Below are 12,283 nucleotides of genomic sequence, written 5' to 3'. Positions count from 1 at the left end.
CCAGGGTGAAGGTCTCAGATATCTCAGAGAAATCAATCTGTACCACTGGGATTCAGTGATATTATTCTTCACTCTCCTATTGTCAGTGGAAAAACAGTTGAAGTATATAGTGTTTTTAGCATGTGGAAAGGAATTTAAAAAAAAAAAAACAAACATCATCAGGGACTACAGTATTTTCAAGGCCAAACAAAATAGCATTCTGATGTCAAACAAAGGCTTATCACCCAACATTATAAATATTCAGAAGCTGACAATTCAATAAATAATAAAGCTGTTTATTACAATAAAGCAGGAACAAGACAAAGAACATGCGGAGAGAGACTTTCACATACTTAGAAAATTAACAATATATGGTATCAGTTTTATCAAGTACTCCATTCTAACAAGCTAGAAGAGGTATTGCTTGTCAACTAGAAATGAAACTATATACAGGAAAAGACAATAAATCTTATCTTTGTAAGAAAACACATTAACACATTATATGATGAATTATCGACTCAGACTGCCAGAGTTTGATCTGATTGTGCATCCTTAGGCTAGAAACAGACTTCACCTTTGTGTCGCCATAACTATTTTTATAATGGCCCAGAGCAAAAGCAAATAGACATCCATGCCCTTCATCATGCCACAAATATCCTCCATGACTGCCTTATCTATGGGTCGGAAGATGGCTGATGAGCCCTATTTGGGATTGACAGACTCTACTGAGCTCAGACATCTGTTTCCATGCAGGGTTGGTGGATCTGGATTTTTATTTGGTCTGTGACACACTTTTTGCTGTTCCCACTTCTCCATCTCCTGTTGTTGTCATGAGGTTTCAAAGTACTAAGATCCCTGCAACAGACTCTTCCTCCATTTGGGGCAGTCCTGAGCAACAGTCTCCCATGAGTTATGGATATTGCATTTTTTTTAAGTTGGCCATGAGGATGCCCCTGAAACACTTTCTCTGCTGTCCTCTTAAGCGTACACTTTAGCTGAGCTGGGAAAATAAAGCTTGCTTCCGGAGTCTGAAGTCAGACATCCGGATGAGTTGGCTGACTCAACAAAGTTGATGCCAGGTGATCGTTGCCTCAATACTCATAGTGTTTGCTTGCAGGAGGATGCTAACTTCTCACTGGATTTGAAGGACTTCTGCATGCAGTGTTGATAGTACTTCTCCAATAACTTTAGATGTCTCCTGTACGTTGTCCATGCCTCGGCTCTGTTCAGCAAGGTGGGGATTACACCTACTTGATAAACCATGAGCTTGGTTTGGGACCTGATGTCATAATCTGTGAACTTGTGTTTCTTCAGGCATCCAAAGGCTGCACTTGCACATTTGAGGCAATTTGGATTTCTTTGTCAATGTTAGCCTTCTGCAACAGATGATTTCCAAGGTACAAGAAATACTCAACATTTTCCAGAGTGTCATCATGGATCTGGATTACTAGAGCTACAGACTGTTCATTACCAACTTGTTGATGGAGGACCTTAGCGTTAGTCCCATCTTGTATGCCTCAGTAAAGACATTGATGATTGCCTGACGGTCTGCTTCCAAGTCAGCACACACTACAACATCATCAGCATACTGAAGCTCAATGATTGTCTTAGCTGTGTCTTGAGCCAAAACCAAAGCCAAAGCCAAAACCAAAACCACTCTTGAGGTTAAACAACTTACCATCCATTTGGTAGTTTAGCTCCACCCCAGCTGGAAGCTTGTTGATGGACAGATGCAACATCATGGCAAGGAATATTGAGAAGTGTGGGAGCGATGATGCAGCTGTATTTAACTCCAGTTTTAACCTCAAAGGGATCTGTGATAGATCCATTACTGGGAACCACCACTCACATACTGTCATGGAACAGGCAGAGAATGGTGACAAATTTCAGTGGGCATCCATACTTCAGAAGGATTCTCCACAACACTTCTCGGCAGACAGATTCAAAAGCTTTTGTAAGGCCAAAGAAGGCCATATAGAGAGGCTTATGTTGTTCCCAAAGTTTCTCCTTCAGCTGGCAAGCTGTGAAGATGATGTCAGTTGTGTTTCTTGATGCTCTAAACTCACACTGAAATTCTAGGAGGAACTCTTCAGCAAGAGGAAGGAGACAGTTCAGAAGGATTCTCACAATGATCTTTCCTACGATGGACAGCAAGGTGATCCCTCTATAGTTTCCATGGTTGGACTTGTCTCCATTCTTGAAGATTGTCAGTCATGGAGCCCCTGAGGTCATCTGGGATTTCCTCATAATTCTAAGCCACCAGTCATCAAAAGAATCACTTCCACAAATTCATCAAGTCTAAGACTTAGTATATTAATGCAACTCTTTGTAGATGCCATCAGTTTTCATTTTTCAACAACTATCATAAACTCCATCCAAGTCAGAATTCTTTGTTCCTCATAGTAGAAATAAACTGTTTATAGTTACCAAAGGGGAAAAAAATCATTTTGTCTTGGATTTTCTCTACTGTGCACAACACAAGCAGGTAGCTTGAGTCCCCTCATACAATCTATGATTAAAAGCCAATAGCAGAAAAGACTGGAAGCTGCCATCTAGCATTGTCCAAAGTTGAGTCAAAAACTCACTTCCTTACTCTAAGTCTCATTTACCTTCTTCTTGCTTCTGCTTTTCAAAGCCTCTCTCCTGCCTCTCTCTAAGACCCTCACATGCTTATAAGTCTCCCCATTAATATTTTCCAAGCTTTCCCTTCCTCCCTCCCCACTGCTATGAAACAACTGCCAAGACCCCACCTCTTCTGTAAAGTGCTGAAGCCATAATAACCATACAACACTTCTTCCGTATGGTACTATAGAGATATCTATATTACCATTAGGGGTGCACTGGTAAAGATTTTTTTGGCCGATACCAATGGCCAACTCTTAACCAGCCATATCGGATACTGATCCAATAGCCAGTATTGCAGCCCTGTAGCTTGGCTGGTATGTCTGTGGTGGGGAGGCATGGGGAAGGGCAGATTGAGGCCCCCACAGCGAGGGGGGGCAGTGGGGCTGGGGCTGCCCAGCCTGGGCAGGGCGGGGTATGGAACAGAACCACAGGCAGCTCATCCAGAGTAAAGAGGGGATGGGAAGGGGGCGTGGCTCCTTGCTGCTGTGCACAACCCCGGGGGAGGCAGGGGGGGCATGTGCCCCCTAGATTTATGCATGGAGCAAGGGCAGTCTGCCTGTTGCAGGCTCAGGGCCAGGGATTGTGCTGGCCTCTTCCCAGCAGGCAGGCTGGACTGGGTCTGCGCTCGGGGTGGGCAGCGGCAGCACTGGGAGGGGGGCTACAGAGAATTTTCAGGTGTCTATAGCCCACCCTGTAGACCCCCCCCCCAACACTGCTCCGGCCCTGGCCCGGCTGGGAGGAGTCCAGCACAGCCCCTAGCCCTGAGCCTGCAGCAGGCAGCCCACCCTCGTTCCATACACAAATCCAGGGAGGCACATGCCCCTGCCCCACTCCCTCCCTCACCATAGGGGACTTAATCTGCTCCCCCATGTCTCTTCCCTCCCTCCCCCAACTTACTGGCTGGACGCTGCTTTTCACACTACCAGGCTGCCTTCCTGGCTGCGTACATACTGCAGCTGCACACATACACGCAGCATTTATCAGTGACATTATTGGCTACACCAGTCAGAAAAAGCCAATTGCCAATAATGTCAGCTTTCCCTTTATTGGTGCCGATCTGATTTGGACTGGTATACCGGTCCACCTCTAATTATATTTATGTAATGCTATGTAACCACTTTGTCTGTTCATGGCTCAAGAGGAAAAGCCAGACCATTTCTCCACAGGCATGGAGAGTCATGATATATTCTAACTGGTATAGTTCTACCACACAAGGGTAGACTGAATGCTACATAGCAAGGTTCTCTTGCCTGGTGCAAAGATTTGCTTTCAATTACCCACCTCTTGCACTGCAGCATGTAAGGAAAAGATTCCACCAGTGGATTAAGAGAGACAGCTTCCTAACACCAGTGTGCTTAAAGGAATTAAAAAAGCTAAACTGGAAATCTTACTGTAGTTAGAAGTCATGTCCAGGTTCTTACAAAGCACCTGCTTTTAATGCAGCCATACACAGCAATCTGAGATCCATGTAACTTCCTGCTTTCTAATGTGACACAAAGGAACCAACTAAGCAGCTACTCTGAACTAGCCTCTTTGGAGCTCAACTTGCATGGGGAGGCAGAAGGTTTCAGGCCTTGGAGTGCATGTCCTTCAGCCTAAACAATTTATCTGGTATATTTCAGTTGCTGTATTTACCTGAATCCAAGATTACTTTGAAGTTAAGATGGCTCCTCAATAATTAGATTATAGATATGGAAAATTTATAAAACTTGTTATAATTTTTTATGTCTAGCATCTAATTCAGAGTTAGTTTATGAATTATTGGATAGTTGTCTTAAACTGGTCCTCCCCTTCACTGCAGCATGGCAAGCAGTGGTAGGGGGAGCAGGCAGTAGGAGAGTCAAGTGGCCTGCCCCTACCCTCTCCCCTTGCTGCCTGCCTCCACTGAACACCACTTCCCCACCCCCAAGCTTGGCCCATCCTCTGGCACCTCCCCCTCATTATCCATGACTCCACAATAATTTGCCTACACCCTCTGGCACCTGGCTCATCCTTCCACTTCTTACAGCTCCAGCTCCAGCCCCAGAGCATAGCACACAATCACTCTGACCCCAGCCCAGCCATGCAGCAACAGTGGCACCTACAACCACAGCCCCAAAGCTGGGCCAGGGCCACTGCCACTATTGTGTGGCTGGGCCAGAGCCAGAGTGTCAATCGTGGCAGGGGAGGACAGTGCAGGCAGCATGGGGAGGCAGCAGTGCAAGATGGAGGGAGGGGGCAGTGGCTGTGAGTTCAAGCAGGGACCAGAGTCAGAGCACCAGCTTGTTAAATGGGGGGGGGGGGCGGGGGAAGAGGGAAAGGAGTGATGACCTCATCTTGGATTTGAGTAAATATGATATGTAAAGCATACATGGCATTAACATAGTTATATTAAGAGGTTTCCTCAGAAATGTAGCCAGATATGTGAATTAAATGAACATTTCTCATCTTCCACTTATCTTTATGTTTCCTATTGCATTAAAAAGTTTTATATCACATCTTAATGAATATTCTAACATTACAGGTCTCTAGCCATTGAAGAACTCATTTCCTTCAATCTTTAACATCCTTTAAGTTTTGCTCTTGAGATATAACATTTTTTGGATTTTATTACTGATTCTCTTTAATTAACTAACAGGCAACTAGGGAGAGAGAATCATTTTCTGTGGAACAGCACCATGCTGGCCTGTGACAGCTTCTAATTAAGTTTGTCAAATCTACTTTCAATTATAAATTGTTCATCCTTGAACTTTGATTATTGTAGAGACACTGACCTCAATTCCACAGCTAGGGCCATAACCTACATTTTCTTGGAGGGCTCTTTTTTATTTTTTTGCCTTATGTTGCAGGCGCAAGGGATCCACCAAGCCATGGGGATCCAGCGGCAATGCCAAAAGCCCCATGCCACCAAGCCCACCGGCAGCAGAATCACCACGCTGCCATCAAAGCTGGTGACCCTGCAGCATACTGAGCCTCAGGAAGGGGGCAGCAGGGGCAGAGCAGCCATGCTGCAAACCATGCCAGCAGTGGCACAGCCCCCTAAGACTCGGGAGCAAGGCCGTGGGTATGCCGCTGCACAAAACTTACTAACAACACAGTAGCATCTCATGTCACAGCCAGCTGGAGCCCAGCGATGGGACAAAGAAAAAAGCCAGCACTGGCATGGATGCGCTTTGTAAGCGCATGCTGGCGCCAATTTGCTGACTGGAGCAGCAAGATGGCTATAAAAGCCCTGTGCTGAGCCAACAGGGGGACTGGAAAGAAGTCCCCAGCAGCTGAGGGCAGACTTCAGACAGGGCAGAGAGCCAGAGGGAGATGGTTGGTGGCAACCCCCGTGGGGGGAAGCTGCACCCACACGCTGGCTCGGCTGAGTCAGTGCTCATATCTGAAAAAGAGACCTAGAATCCTTACTGGGAGAAGGACCAAGAGAACGACAAGACACCAACAAGACTGAACAAGAGCAACGACTGGTAACAACAATGCAACCATGCAACACCACAGTAACAACGGGTTGGCGCTAGGTGGGGTATAAGGGAGCCGAAGCCCCAAGTTCTTCGCGCCTGCAGACAACCTTAGTGATACACCACTGAACAGGGAGTAGCAGCAACCCCAAGACTAAAATTTTGATCAAAGACATGGCAGGCGAGAAGCTTTGGTGGTCATGGTAACTGGTTGCAGGGGCAAACTGTCAGTCCACAGGATCATGGATGGCTCAGCGCGACTAGAAAAGGCTAAGCGGGCAGCCTTGGACATATACAGCAAGTTACACCTTACCTGTCAATTTGTTTGCTGCTTTCAACCGGTTGCAATGCAGCTATGTTCTGGATCTCACTAAGTGCAGGTTATAAGCAAGTCATCTTTATTCTCTGCTTCAATTTTAGGCACTCTGGTGATGGACAATCTAAGTATCAAGCAACCGTTCAGTTACAACTGGGTCCAAAAAATGTCATCTGCTCTCCAGCAATCTTAGCTTGAAATAATAATTAAAAACTAGTAATATTAAGGACTTGGACCACATGCCAGGCCCTACAGATAATTCAGCCCTCATCCTAAAAAATTACCATCTAAGTTAACAGTCAGTGGACCCTTCCATCTGCCTGAAGCACTCCTGACTTCAGTAAAGCTCTGCCTTGTTCATCCAAGTTAATTCTACTGCAAGACTTATGGCTAGCTGCATAAGTGCTTATAACAAAAAACATGAATATAGAAAGGATGAGGGGAACAAGGTAAAATAATGTGGTTACATTAGCTTGCTACTGTGTGGTTTGATCTTAACTTCTACCTATCTCCAGTTCTTGAATGCTTCCAGCTCTGCCTGTTTCCGTAAAACCTCTTTCTTTTAGAACGCTTCCTCCTTTTAAAAAAGAATCTCAGTGCTATCCCTACCATTTTAAACCACTACTTCTTTCCTTTTTAAATTACAACAATTATGCAGAAAATGAAACATTCTTTGGCTAGCCCCAACTTGTCCTTCCCTTGGCCCAATTACTGCCACTTCTCTGCAAGCAATCAAAGCCCCTATGACAAAACAAAAGTTACAAATTACAATCCATCCTCCTAAGGCTCCAAAAGAATGATCCATGCTGCTGCCTATAGAAAGGCTCCGTGAGCCTTCCACAAGCTGCTCCCTAAAAAGGGGAGTTATGAGGTCAACAGCAAAGGAAAAGTGATGCGTGTTCTGCCCCCCAGGTCCAGCACAGTTAATTTCTGGGAAACTGGAAGTGAGCAGTGAGCCTCTCCAACCAGGAGCCACTACCCAAGACGGATTAAAAAAAAAAAATAAAATAAAAAAAAATAATCAATTATTAAAAAACAAACAGATTTTTAAATTTAAATTGGATTTTTATATTTTTATTCACATTATAATGTTTTCCTTTTTAAGAATACACCATCTTAAAATGAATTCTGAATTTAATACAGCATAGCACAAGTTATAAATTTAATATAAATTTAGGTTTCTGGCTAGATGGTCTTGCCCTCCACTCAGGATCAGACTGATTTGGGGCCAGGAAGAAATTTTAGCCCATGGTCAGATTGGGGGTTTTGCCTTCCTCTGTAATGGAAGTATGGCCCTCTACCTGGGATCTCTTGAGTGTATAGTTACATTTCATAGAAGCAGGACATTGACTGCTATGGTTCCCCTGGTTTACCTGTGTCTTGTGTTGTGTCACAGTTGGCAGTAGTCTTACTCAGAGGTCAAATTATAGATTGTATACAATGGTTTGGATAGGGATGATCCTGCCTCAGGCAGGGGGCTGAGGGGGTTCCTTCCAGCCCTACTGCTCTATGATTCTATGACAATTAAAAATAATTTCAATAAAAGAATATGTTGAGTCAATGAGCCTCTACTAAAAACTCTGGAGTTCAAGACTGATTTTCTACTGGATAAAAAAAAAAAAAAGAGGTGAAAAACGTCTAACTTTTGACATCAAGCTTTAAACATATGGCATGATATTTCATATATATGGGGCTTTACTCTACAAGGGATTCAGGGTCTAACACTGCTGGATGCAAAGGATCAGCAAAGTCATCTCAGCTGTTGGAACCTGGCCTCTGACTCCACCAGACCCCATCATGTGTAGTACTTGATCAGGATGATCCACTGAGCCTACTTGAATGGCACCAAACTCTGCTTTGTTCTACCTGAGCTCCAATTAGCTCAGCACTCAAATTATGAATATTTCTGATTCTGGACCCATAATAGAAGCTTATTCTCCAGCTCATGGAAAACCAACCATCTGCTCAGTAATTACCAACCCCCTGCTTCAGAATGGTTCTGGGTTCTTCAGTGAAATGTTCTTTCTTGATCCTTTGCATATGTACTATGTTAAGTTTATCTTCTCAAGTGCCTATCCATATCTCTATACTAAAATACTAGAGCAGAGGGTTACAACAGTAGAAAGGAGGAGGAGGGTTTGGGGGGTTGGGGAAGGGTAAATGGGAAAGTGTATGATGGGTTGTGTCACAGGGAGGAGGAGGCTTGGTTTGTTGTTAATTTCTGTTCAGTGGGGAGAGAAGCTGAGTAAGGAGCCGTGTGTCCAAGAAAAGGACCAAGGCTGGGCTCAAAACAGTGTAGGAAAAAGAACAACAATCTATGAAGCGTAAACTAGTTTTGATTTCAACACCTAGAAACTGGAGGAAAAATCTACCATGGCTGCAGGTTGCAAAAAAGACCCTATTTGGGAATATTTTCAAGAAATTCTGGTACCACTGGGAAAAAGGAATGTGACAAATGTAAACAGTGCAACAAAGAGATGCAAGGTTAATACTACTGTTTAATAAGTTAGTTAGTTGAAAACAGACATCATGTTTTGATTTTAAAAAGGTTTCTGTACCCAAAACATTAAAGTTGTTTAATACAGTTGGAGTGCTGGTTTCTGTGCCATCTTACTGAAGCTGGATATGAATATGAGCAAAAAGTTAATAATCTAGTGAAAAAGACTATTTATTTCACCATTTTATAGCATACTAAAAGACAGTATTTCTAACCGTCCAAATAGCTTAATATTAATTGTATAAAATATTTGGATTATGAAGTTTTACGTTACACTTAGATCATATTTAATATGTGGAATGTTAAATTATGTTATATTTAGAACACCCTGGAACCCAGGGGTTCTCAAACTTTGTGATACCGCGACCGAGTGCTGGATGGCAGCAGCGGGGGATGGAGAGCTCACACATAGCAGCCGCCGCCACCATCCACCACTCTGCATCACCACTGCATGCCACTTTCCCAAGCTGCTGCACATACTCCCTAAGAAGTTTATGGCCCAACTTTTAAGTTGCTTGCAACCCCCCCCGGGGGTTACAACCCACAGTTTGAGAACCCCTGCTGTAACCAATTGTGTGTTAATGGATAATGCCATGGGTTTGTCTGCACAGCTGACTCCAGGCTGGAAGGCTGGAGAGCAGGGGCATGGCGATGAACCAGGACACCTGGACTCTATTCCTGCTCTGGATGAGAGGGGGAGCTTGGAGTGGTGCATCTAGGGATGCTGGAGGTCTTAAAATTGCTCATTTTATCTCCGTGGAGCAGACTGAAGTTTCCTGGACATGAGCTATGCTGCAGCACAGCTCAGAGTTAACTGTCACCTGACACAACATAACTTTGAGATGCTCAGAAAGCGCTTAACACGAGTTAACAAGTTTTAGCTTTCAGATGCTTACTTTTTAAGCACCCTTAGTACGGTCCAAGTGTAATATGCAGTTTTATCCTGAATTTCAATTGCACTTAATAAGTGATAGCTGAACATATGACAATACCCTTTTCTCTTCCAAAAGGTTGCTCCTCGGGTCTTATCTAACACGCTTCACTTAAGACAAAAGTAGCAGCAGCACAAGATCAGAGAAGTTCAGGTATCTTTATAACCAGGAAGCAATTTAGCATAAATCAGCATGAAACCTAAAAATCTTGGTCTCAAAAGGTGAAGGGAAAATTCCAGCTGGACAGAAGGCCAGTCTGGAGGTGGCAATCCGTCACCTTCAACAAAGTCCAAACAGTTTCACCAGGCCTATAGGTAATGAACTGGCTCAGGTAGACTAGAGGAACAAGGACTGAATCACGGGTCCCTTCGCTCTTGAAAGTCCTGGTCCTCAATGCCTGAATCTGCCAATTCCAGGAGACAAACATTTTCCACAGCAGCCAGCTCCCAAACAGGAGTTCCCTGGTCCAAACAGTTCTCCCTCCCCTTACCGGGATGTCATCTATTAACAGCTTTTGAACAGTACAGTTGGAGAAGTTTCCTCTGGCAACCCTAGACCAATAATGGTGAAAGCTGAGGAAGATAATGGCTAAGTGATAGATTTCTACAGATCAGTGCTTCTTAACCTTTTCAGACCCTTCGAAAACATCAGCTCTTGACTTTCCACTGTTTTTTGATGACAGAAAGAAGCCAGAGCAATGCTTCTGTTGTAAACTCTGAAAACCCACAATAGCTCAGAACGTTTTTAACACTACAGATTCCTATTTGGGTCTATCTGTGTTGGCACACCTAAGAGCACTGACACTGCCAGGCACCCCGCAGCACCCTCAAAAGGCACCCAAAGCACTTGCCCTGACACCCTGGTTGACACTCCCCACTCTAGGTGGCCCTGCTTCAAGGACCCTCCCCTCCAGCACCTGCAACTGCCAAGGTCACAAGTGGGATACCAGGCACATGGCTGAACCACTGATTCCACCGAACTCTCCTGGCACTTGTCATCTTCCACGAGTTTAAAAACACTGTCCCCAGCCTCCTACCAGGAGCTGGAGGGGGGGGATGAGGGGGGCATTGCTGCTCTGCCATCTCTTGCACTTGCACACCTGCAGAGACAGGACACCCCAGGGGACCCCCTTCCTCAGAGCAGAGGCCCAGCGGCTGCTGCAGCACTCGGCTGGGTGGCACTTGGTTGGGAGACACTCCAGTAAAGGAAGCAATCCGGGCAGCTCGGCGGAGCCACAAGGGTTAACACCGAAGCTGGGAGCAGGTCCATAAGCCACGTGCCTCTGACCCCCTCCGCCAATCAGCGCATTCCCTCCCCGCGGGAAGGACTGCAATGGTTTGGTCCAAACAGGCGGCCACGCCCCGGCCTCCCGCTGGTGACGAGTCTTGCCGGAAACAGAGTTCCACTCTCGCGCCCGGAGACGTCACAGCCTCGCAGCTGTTTCCCACTAACGGCAACAACAGCACAACGGCGTCGGCGATCCCCCTGCCTCGCACCGGGGGAGGGGGAGGGCTGGCCCGCTCGAGAGCTCCGGCGGGGGAGGCGGGCTGCTCTGAAGCCGGCGAGCGGAGCTGGGCAGCCTGTTCCCATAGCAACCGCACACGCCACGCCGGCCCCTCCCCCCCTACGCTTGTCCCGGCTCTGCAGCCGCACCTACTGGACGACCCTGCGCGTGGTCTGGGCCTGTCCTGCTGCGTCTCCGCTCCTCGCTTCGCCGGCCCGGGCGGCGGCACGCCACCGCCTCCGAGTTGCTGGGCGCTCCGGCTGCCCGGCGTTCCCACAGCTACCAGGCGCGCAAGCGCGGGGCCCGGCTAGCGCATGCGTAGATCAACCCGGTCCGGCGCGCGGAGACACTAAGACGTGCGTTGCGGGGGGAGGAACCCGCTCCTTTGGGGTCCCGGGGGCTGCTGGGAGGGCCTCGCGGCTGCGCACTGAGGCCTCGGGGCGGGCTGGAGCGGTGAACGCACGGTCTGTGCGGACGCGTGTGGGCTGCCTTCTTTCCTCAGCCGCAGAGTTATAGGAGATCGCGCCCACTGGGCACGGGCTTTTCTTAATAAATCAGACTCGGAGAAAGTGAGGGCTGGAAGGGACTTCAGGAGGGTAACTGGACCGTGCTAGTGGCAGGACCAGCCCCGACTAGATCATCCTAGCTAGGGCTTTGTCAAGCTGGGTCTTATAAACTTCCAAGGATGGAGACCACCACCTCTGAGGAGCCTGGTCCAGTGCTTCACCTCCCTCCTAGTGAGAGACTTTTTCCAAATATTCAACCTAAACCTCCTTTGCTGCAACTTGAGACCACTGCTCCTTGTTCTGCCATCTGTTGTCACTGAGAACAGTAGCTCTGTCCTCTTCGGATCCCCGCTTCAGTAGTGAAGCCTGTTATTAAAAAGCCCTCAGTCTTCCCTTTTCCAGACTCAATAAGCTCAGTTTCCTCAGCCTGTTTTCAGAAGTCATGTCCCCCCTGCCCCTCAAACCAGCTTTGTTGCCCTCTGCT

The 12,283-nt window shown here is 46.6% G+C and overlaps 1 protein-coding gene across 6 annotated transcripts in view; it reads right to left on the bottom strand.

Moving 5' to 3' along the window:
* ARMC2 (armadillo repeat containing 2) overlaps window positions 1-11,598 on the bottom strand; it is a 165,676-nt gene extending 154,078 nt beyond the window's left edge. For 2 of the 6 annotated variants that reach the window (XR_002101659.1, XM_019537865.1), the window contains exon 1: window positions 11,443-11,593. The gene's annotated coding sequence lies outside the window, so the exon portion shown is untranslated. Of the gene's footprint in view, window positions 1-10,825; window positions 10,910-11,442 lie in introns of those variants that run through there. The other 4 variants (XM_019537869.1, XM_019537868.1, XM_019537867.1 and 1 more) reach the window with 4 other exon arrangements.
* Window positions 11,599-12,283: the final 685 nt, after the last annotated feature.

This window comes from Crocodylus porosus, unplaced genomic scaffold (genome assembly GCF_001723895.1).
Source record: "Crocodylus porosus isolate Cpor-Errol unplaced genomic scaffold, CroPor_comp1, whole genome shotgun sequence".
Taxonomy (NCBI): Eukaryota; Metazoa; Chordata; order Crocodylia; family Crocodylidae; genus Crocodylus; species Crocodylus porosus.
This window is presented reverse-complemented; position numbering and strand designations above follow the sequence as displayed.